The sequence below is a fragment of the Mirounga leonina genome, unplaced genomic scaffold (assembly GCF_011800145.1).
Source record: "Mirounga leonina isolate KUSES-001 unplaced genomic scaffold, KU_Mleo_1.0 Mir_165, whole genome shotgun sequence".
Lineage (NCBI taxonomy): Eukaryota > Metazoa > Chordata > Mammalia > Carnivora > Phocidae > Mirounga > Mirounga leonina.
Genome location: NW_023270415.1, coordinates 51,426,818 through 51,435,978, shown reverse-complemented (window position 1 = coordinate 51,435,978; position 9,161 = coordinate 51,426,818). Strand labels below are relative to the sequence as shown.

Here is a 9,161-nt window from a genome sequence, read left to right as displayed (position 1 = left end):
GAGAAGAGAAGAGAGGAGAAGAGAAGAGAAAAAGTGAATAACCCCTGAACACAACAATGGATTATTGAGATTATATTTTACCAAAATAATTCTTTTAATCATTTTATTCATGAATAAGATCTGGGGCTCCAAACTGAGCTGAAAGGAATACCACATTCAAATATGTTCATTTTATTGTAAACACCTTGCCATTTAGTTATGTAACATGAAAGAACTTATGTAAAGTGATTTTACTTAAGTAAAAAAAGAATTTTCATAACTTAGTCCCATGAATACATAAATGATTTTGTATCTTTAAGATGTTAAAATTCCATGAAGATCAGTTTAAATAACCTGCCATATGATAAACGTATGTTTTGATATACTCCATACTTAACACAGTAAATCTATAAAAAATTATTTGGAAGAAGAATGAAAATGATTAAAGGTTCTGACCATATGCACTATCGAGTGTCCATAGTGAAGTGCCCTTGCTTTGCCTAGAAAAAAGAGAGCTTAGAGTCGAAAGGTGATACTAAATACTATAGAAAAATTTCAAACTGGGTAAGACCAATGGTTCATTGGATTTTGTTTAATTTCACTAAGGGCGTTATAAGCGATAATGGGTATAAAGTGAAGAATAAAATGCATTAAGTAGAGAAAAAACTTTTTATGCTAAATATTCAAAATAAATTTTAGAAAAATGAATAATCAAAAAAATACTAGAACATTTTGAGTTTTTCAGGGTAGTTTCCTTATTATTATCAGATCAAAGGCCTCTTCCTTGCTTTCTGGTTTCCCTATGGACTAATACCAATATTTCCCAACCTAGCTTCCCTACTCTGGTTGAGCTTGCTTGCTCAAATGCTCATTCCTGTGCCCTGACTAGACTACAAAGTTCTGATTCTTAATCTGTGGCCTGACATTCTCTTTCTTCTCTAATTGCAAGTATCCAAATTCTTCAAGGATCAATACAAGCCCCACATATCCTAGGAACTCTTGCCTCATAGTCTCAGGCTTCTCTGATCTCCTCTCTTTCTGAACTTACATCCAATTTAGTAATTAAAATATATTAAGCATAAAAATGTGTACATAATTTTTCATGTATGTTATTTTTACTTGCTTCAATAAACTAAGTTTAAAAGGTCAAAAATTATTTTTTATGTTCAATCTCCAAAGCATCTAGATAAGTACCAGTACTCTCCAGCTGTCAATGAACTAATGGACAAAAATGTGATACTTTAGCAGCAATACGACTTGAAGGACTAAAAAATAATGGTTCGAACATGAACTTTTTTCCTTATAGTCTCATATTTGTATTATGAATTTCAGGACCTCCAGAGATTTGGAAGAATATAAGTCAATCATTGGGGAAAGATATTCTTTTTCTTGTGAAAATTCTAGTTACATATAGGGACAAATCCTTAAAATAAACAAGAAAACCAAGCTAAGAATTTGCCTTTTCCCTTTATCTTATAGATGTTTCTCTAGAGATAAGATTTTTAAAAAGAGGGTTCTGCCTTGAATTTTTATAATTTATATTATCTTGTTAATTTTAAAATAATAAATCTATGCATATGGAGCAAAATCAAAAGGATATACAATGAAGATACACAGTTCTCCCTTTCCTATCCTCTGTCCCAGCCATCCAGTCAGATCCCCTTCACTACAATTATTACTACCAGTATCTTATCCTCATAGAGATATTCTCTGGATTTCTATCCATACCAAACTATTCCTAGCTATGTACTCATCTCCCCATCTATCCATCTACTTAGTCTTCACAAAATGGTAGCCTATTATACACACTTTCTTTGGCACTTTGTATTTTCACATACATGCATAATCATAAGCCTATATACAATATTTCCCTATGGGTCCACACACAGAGATGCCTCATCACCTCTAAGAGTTGTATATCATTTCACTGAATGGATTTACCCTAATTTATTAGCTCATCTCATACTAAAGGAGATTTAGTTTGCTTCTGATATTTGCAATTACATGCAAGGCTGCAGTGTATATCCTTATATATAAGATACAATGTAAATGCACGTTTGTGGATAAATACCTGGAAGTAAAATTTCTGGGTCAAATCTATGCATATTTTTAATTTTAAAGAAACTGGTAGATTGCCTTTCATAGAAGGTGTACCAGTTTACAATCCTACCAGCAATGTATAAGCTTAATCATTCTGGCATTCCTGCTTTTTAGAGTACCAATAAGCCAGGCAGATTTTATAAATACACTTCCTGAAGTATATTCAATATTCCAAGCCAGAAATATTGTTCCACACATCCAATTAGGCACTAGGCCTGGTTATTCTACCTCTGTGATATCTTTAGAATATAGCCACTTTTCTCCATTCGTACCACCAGTGTCCACGATCTCATGCCTGCATAATAACAATGACCTTATAAGTAGCCCCACTTTATTTAGTTCTCATCTAAAACATTCTTCTGCAGCACACTACAGGCTGAGGGCTCCTTGTGGGATGCAGTCATTTTCTAGGGAAGAGCAGCAGAACAGAGAGGCAGGGATGGTGACGTCAGAAAAACCTGGGCATGATTTCCAGCTATGCTTCTTGCTAACTTCTGGCCTCAAGAAAATTAAGTACATTCCCTTGCTTGTTCCTTTATTTAAAAAAAAAAAAAAGAAAGAAAGAAAGAAATGTTGGGGCACCTGGGTGGCTCAGTCGTTAAGCATCTGCCTTCGGCTCAGGTCATGATCCCAGGGTCTTGGGATCGAGCCCCGCATCGGGCTCCCTGCTCAGCGGGAAGCCTGCTTCTCCCTCTCCCACTCCCCCTGCTTGTGTTCCCTCTCTCGCTGTGTCTCTCTCTGTCAAATAAATAAAATCTTTAAAAATAAAATAAAATAGAAATGTTAATAGTACTTATAAGGAAGGTCATAGTGAAAAGTAAAAAAAAAAAAAAATGCATGAAAGGACTTAATATTGCCTGGCACACAGGAAGAGTTCAAAAAATGATAATGCTGGGGCCGCTGGGTGGCTCAGTTGGTTAGGCGTCTGCCTTTGGCTCAGGTCATGATCCCAGGGTCCTTGCTCAGCGGGGAGCCTGCTTCTCCCTCTCCCTCTGCCTGCCCCTCCCCCTGCTTGTGCTCTCCCTCTCTCTGTCTATAAATAAGTAAAATCTTAAAAAAATGATAATGCCAATGATGATGACAATAATGAAGGAGGAGATTGTGATGATAATAAATTTGTCCCAGTATCCATTAATTGCTCTATTTGCCCCCACATTAAAGCCCTAATTCCTTGAGATAGTTTATAAGACTTGACATGATTTAACACCTGCTTCCCTTCCAGCCTTCCTCTCTCACTGAGGCCCCACCACTGTTTCTCAACCCCACCCCCCACAAGCCACTCTATTTCAGCTAAATGGACTTGGATTTTCCTGAATCCACCTGTGTCTCTTTAGCTTAGCCATTCCATTCACATGCTAGTCCCATTGCATGTTATACACATATCCCTTTCCCCCTCTGCTGGGCTAACTTCCAAATCATTACAACTCAACATAGACAGTGTTTTGTCCAAACTTTCCCAATACTTGGTAGGTGTAGCCCCCTATGCTCTCTCATAACACCTTGCTCCAAATGCATGATGATGTTTAAAAATAGTGGTTTACTTCGTTAATGCAGGTCTGTATTTCCCTCTAAATTGCAAGACAGAGAGAAAATCTCAATATAACCTGGCAAACCCAAGGCCTAGCCTCATACCTGGGACAAAGAAGGTCCTCAATAAATGTTGGCTGAAAAAAAAAGAAGAAATATCTGAAATCAAGAAATGTAAAATTCTACAGATTGCTGAAGTAAAAGCAGTGTCCCTTTTCCTTCTAAATTATAAAAATATCATTTCTTTTATTTTTTATATTTATGGGTTCCAAATTTCAAATGTTATTACTTTTTAAAAAAAAAATTTAATATTTTTTGAAACTTGGATATTAATTATGGAATATTAATTATGGAAACTTGGTAGAAGTCATTCCATTTTTCAAATGTTTTGCTACTCAATTTTGTCCAGAATATCATTTAGTAGTAAATACATAAACTAACATCTTTGCTTGGATATGCAAAATAGGGTCAATCAATCCTGATATTCTAGCCACATCAGCAATCATCACACAGACTTTCAAACAGGATACAGACGTGTTTCTCTAGAACAACTGAGTGGCTAAAGTCATCACGGATGCAGACCAAATAGTGTAAATTCCTCCCAAGTTGTTGTTGTTTTTTTTTTTTTAAGATTTTTATTTATTTTTTTGACAGAGAGAGAGAGAGAGACAGCGAGAGAGGGAACACAAGCAGGGGGAGTGGGAGAGGGAGAAGCAGGCTTCCCCGCCGAGCAAGGAACCCGATGCGGGACTCGATCCCAGGACCCTGGGATCATGACCTGAGCCGAAGGCAGACGCTAAATGGCTGAGCCACCCAGGCGCCCCACTCCCAAGTTGTTTTTACACACTTCTGATACCTAGCCTGAAAATATAGTCTTTGCAGAGCGTTGAGAAATCCCATGTATTAAAACTTCAGATCAGCACAGATGGTAACCCTGGAGACAAGCTAATGCAAAGCTTTATGTGTCCTTTTACTGCACAGCACCTGTCATTTTACTTATATTAAAGCCATTTCATGGGAGGCATTAGTATTCAATTGAGCATGTCAGTAATTGGTCTAAAAGCATTTATCACAGAGACTTGGCTATATTTATGATTATCCTAAGTACCCACTTCAGAAATATCCCCTATGTTCAACTTACAGGAAGTATTTACCATTCATAGCCAGAGAAATAAAGGGTTCTGGACCTTACAGTAATTCTTAGATAAATCATCACACTAAACAAAGATCACCTTAAAGCAGTTTAGGATTTTTTTCTTCAGAATAACTGATTATACCAGATACTGTTACAATTCTCTGAGAATAAAATCATTTTATTTTTATATAAACTACAAAGATACCTTTTCCACCATACTTTTGTGCTTTGATCTCAATGTCTCTTGAACTGTAATGTAATCATAAGCTTCTCTGTGGCCTCTTCCCTCTCTTCCTCTTCCTGGCCTTCTTCCTTCCCATCCCTGATAGTATACAACCTTTCCTTGTCTCAGCTATGACTTCAAACTAGTCCTTTCTCTTATGTCTTCCCTTTGCTGACCAACTCCACAAACCGCTCCTCTGCATCCATCGCCTTCCCCTTCTTACCACCCACTTTTGCTTGCCAGTTTTTATCCCAATATTCTGATCACCCGTCAACTGGCCCATACGTAACTACTAATTCCAGTAGCCTCCGTCAGACTCCACTCTCTCTGTCCACTCGTTCTGGACACTCCTTCCTTGACTTCCAGGATGCTGAAGCAGCCAGGCTCCCCCACCCACTCTGCTCTTCACTGAGCCATCATCTTTCTCCCATTTCCTTTATGTGGCTATTCTCCAAAGTTCTGTTTAACTTTGATTTTCCTAGTGGATAATTAACAGATTTCTATGTACCTCATCCTTTTTCCTGACTTCCAGAATCATCATTCCGAATTATTTATTAAACAGTTGCCCAATTTTGTGTTTGTTTTCACTGCTCAGTAACATCTCTTTCAGTCATTGTCTCCTTTTTATCCCTACTACCATCACCCATGTTCAAGCCCTGACTGTCTTCTGTCTTGACCAAGGTTTTTTTCAGATTTTTAATTAGCAATAATCACGCCTCGGATAAACCTCACTGGCCACGATACTGCCACTGCATAAAGCTTTTTTTTTTTTAGATTTTTAAAGCAACTAAAAATTAACGAAGGCAATATTTTAAAATCTTAAGAAGGACCAATGGCTGACATCTTAATTGAAGAAAAGAGTTTTAAAAGGTTCCTTAGATAGTTCATTTTTTTTCCTATGGGTGAGTTCTTTTTTTTTTTTTTTGAACTGAAGTATAGTTGACACCCAGTGTTACATTGGTTTCAGGTGCACCACAGAGTGATTGGACAGCTCTGTACTTTACCCTCTACTCCCCACCAGCTGTCCCCATACGGTGCTCTCACAGCGTCGCTGACTATATCCCCTAGGCTGTGCCTTTCGTCTTTGGGCAGTTTAAAATCGTAAGTGCTTGGGGTGCCTGAGTGGCTCATTTGGTTAAGCGTCCGACTTTTTTATTTCAGCTCAGGCCATGATCTCAGGGTCATGATCTTACAGCGCTCTGCGGCAACGGCGACGGGCTCTGTGCTGGGAGCGGCACCTGCTTAAGATTCTCTCTCTCTCCCTCTGCCCCCAGACGCCCCACCACCCACCCTCGCATGCGTACACACGTTTCTCTCGCTCTCTTTCTCTCAAAAAAAAAAAAATCCTTAGTGTTTGATAAGCAGCATGTTGATGTTTGGAAAATAAGCACTCCTACTTCCCTCAGCACTCGTGTCCTCTGGTACACAGTTTACAAATCACTGGCTGGAAATGGTTGCAGTGGCCGTCAAACTTGTCTCTGACCCCTAATCCATAGCACAAATTAGTTTTACCAAGGCAAAGCACTTACAGATGCAAACTCCTTGCTTAGACATAGTCATTCCAAGCGAACAGTCATTCCACGTAGATTTTACACTTGGGATCCTCTTCCAAATGGTCTGTCCTATATTTTCTGGCTTGTCTACGTTCAGGTGGGATTACTACTGTTCAGTGGGTTTGTTTTCACCCTCTACCGGAGGCCTAGCACAGCACACACTGTACCTTGGAACCGGTCAAACATATTAAATTGAATTCTCAGTGTAAAACTCAAGGTTTTCAGGTATACATTATTGTGCTCAAGGGTAGCACTAAATAAATGAGGCTTTAAAAAAAAGCATGATATATCTAAACTGCCTAGTGTTTTTAGAATTTACAACAAATTTTGATGAGTCACTAAAGGTTCAGTCCCATGTGGAAAGCCCCGCAGAAATGACTGCCAAGACTCAGTTTAATTAAAAACAGAAAGAAACAAAGCAGCAGATTGGGTTTTTTTTTCCCCCTAAATAAATGTTTCAAGTAAAAAAGTATCGTAGGGGCACTTAATGAATCTTTCTGTACTTTCAGAACATAAGCACTTACACATTCAGAAGTAACTTGGGAGAAGTGAGGAAAACCAGCCACAGACACAATGCATTTTAGGAATGTAACATATACTTATTGCTGCTTTCAGCTGCTTCAGCTTTCCTGAAGGCTTTTCAGGCACTGCTTAAGGCCCTTCAGGGTTCAGCCTGTGTCACCTTGTTAATCCTCATCTCAAGTTACCCCACCCTTCCTGCTTCCGAAGCCCTGGCCACATCTGTGCCTGGTTCCTCATCAAATAAACTAAACACTTCCATGCCTGTTTGCTCAGAATGAACACACTGATCATTACGTTCCCACTTCCAGCAATGTCTGTCCCTTACCTGTCCAGAAAATGTATTTGTCCTGAAGAGTCCAGCTCAAGTATCAACATCCCACAATTTAAAATTAGGTAGAATGTGTGTCCCCTTCATATTTGTATCATTTTCATGATATACATATTTCTGTTGTAATATTTATCATATTTCATTAGTGTTATGGCTTATCCGCTAAAGGTAGGTTAGTATTATATTAAATTATTTAACTACTTAAAAAAATAGTCATTTACTTAAGAAATATGGAATTTGAAGTTTCTGGCCACAGGGGTAGTAGAGCACCCTTATGTTATAACAAATAGATAAACGGAGAGAGGACATAGTAATATTTATTTAAAATGTATTTATTTGTAGATAATATTTTAGAATAACTACAAAAACAAAAGAAATCCAATATGATGCATTCACTTATCTGGGTCCTACTAATTCTCAAAGCAATAATTGTATCTTACATCTTTTTTTTCATCCCTCTACTACATAGTGCAGTTTATTATCTAGAATAAAGAGCCAATAAATATCTGTTAAATTGATTTTAGTTGAACTGCTATATTATTATAGTCATGCAAATAATTGATTTTTCTTCTGTTTAACAATGAAGGCTTCTATATAAGAGATAATCAATATAAGAAAAACACAGCCTACTTAAGGAAATTTAAAAGAAATTTAAAAGGTAAGAGTGTCCTATTGATAATCACTAGTCAGCCCTGACATGTAGGCGATACCTTTTCTTAGGGAATATAGCAGCCTGGAGTAATACATTTTTCACAGATACAGATACATACACCAGAAAAATATGTGCATGTCACTCTTTGCTTAGGCAAGTATTTTCTTCTTTTGGGCATTATTTGAAAAGACCCAACATGGGGCACCTGGGTGGCTCAGTCGTTAAGTGTCTGCCTTCGGCTCAGGTCATGATCCAGAGTCCTGGGATCGAGCCCTGCATCGGGCTCCCTGCTTGGCGGAGAGCCTGCTTCTCCCTCTCCCACTCCCCCTGCTTGTGTTCCCTCTCTCACTGTGTCTCTCTCTGTCAAATAAATAAAATCTTTAAAAAAAAAAAATGAAAAGGCCCAACATGATCAAAATCCAACCACTTCTCTTAAACAAGTCCTTTCAACAAGCTTGGAGAACTGACTTTTCCCGAAGAGCTTTTGACTTTCATTTTGCAGGGACAGACATTCTTAATTAAAACTGAAACCTGGGGCGCCCGGGTGGCTCAGTTGGTTAAGCGACTGCCTTCAGCTCAGGTCATGATCCCAGGGTCCTGGGATCGAGTCCCTCATCGGGCTCCCTGCTCTGCGGGGAGCCTGCTTCTCCCTCTCCCACTCCCCCTGCTTGTGTTCCCTCTCTCGCTGTGTCTCTCTCTGTCAAATAAATAAATAAAATCTTTAAAAAAATAAATAAAAATAAATAAATAAATAAAACTGAAACCTGAAGGAACTTCCATGTTTGGGATCTAACCAGAAAGTGCCTCTAACCATCAGAGTATCACCAAAGACTCAAAGAAGCCACAGCCTGTGAAGGCACACAGTGCTCCCCCCTACCCCCACGCAAAGGGATTATGTCACCACTGGCAAAAAAGAATTAAGGATTAAAAAACAGTTCTAATATCCATGCTGAGATGAAAAACAAACAAAAACGCCTTTTCTTAGTTTATCATCCAAACTATCTTTCTTCACAGCAGCGCCTACTCAACAATTTCTTCATCAGCTCTTTATTTTATTAAACAAAAATTAACTCAAATCTCAACCTTAACTCTTTATGTTTTTGTAAGACTCTACACCCCAAAGAAATGAACTGTCACAAATT

At 38.2% G+C, this 9,161-nt stretch overlaps 1 pseudogene; it reads right to left on the bottom strand.

Moving 5' to 3' along the window:
* Positions 1–5,602: 5,602 nt before the first annotated feature.
* LOC118015510 lies at positions 5,603–5,725 on the bottom strand (annotated as a pseudogene).
* Between the last annotated feature and the right edge of the window lie 3,436 nt (positions 5,726–9,161).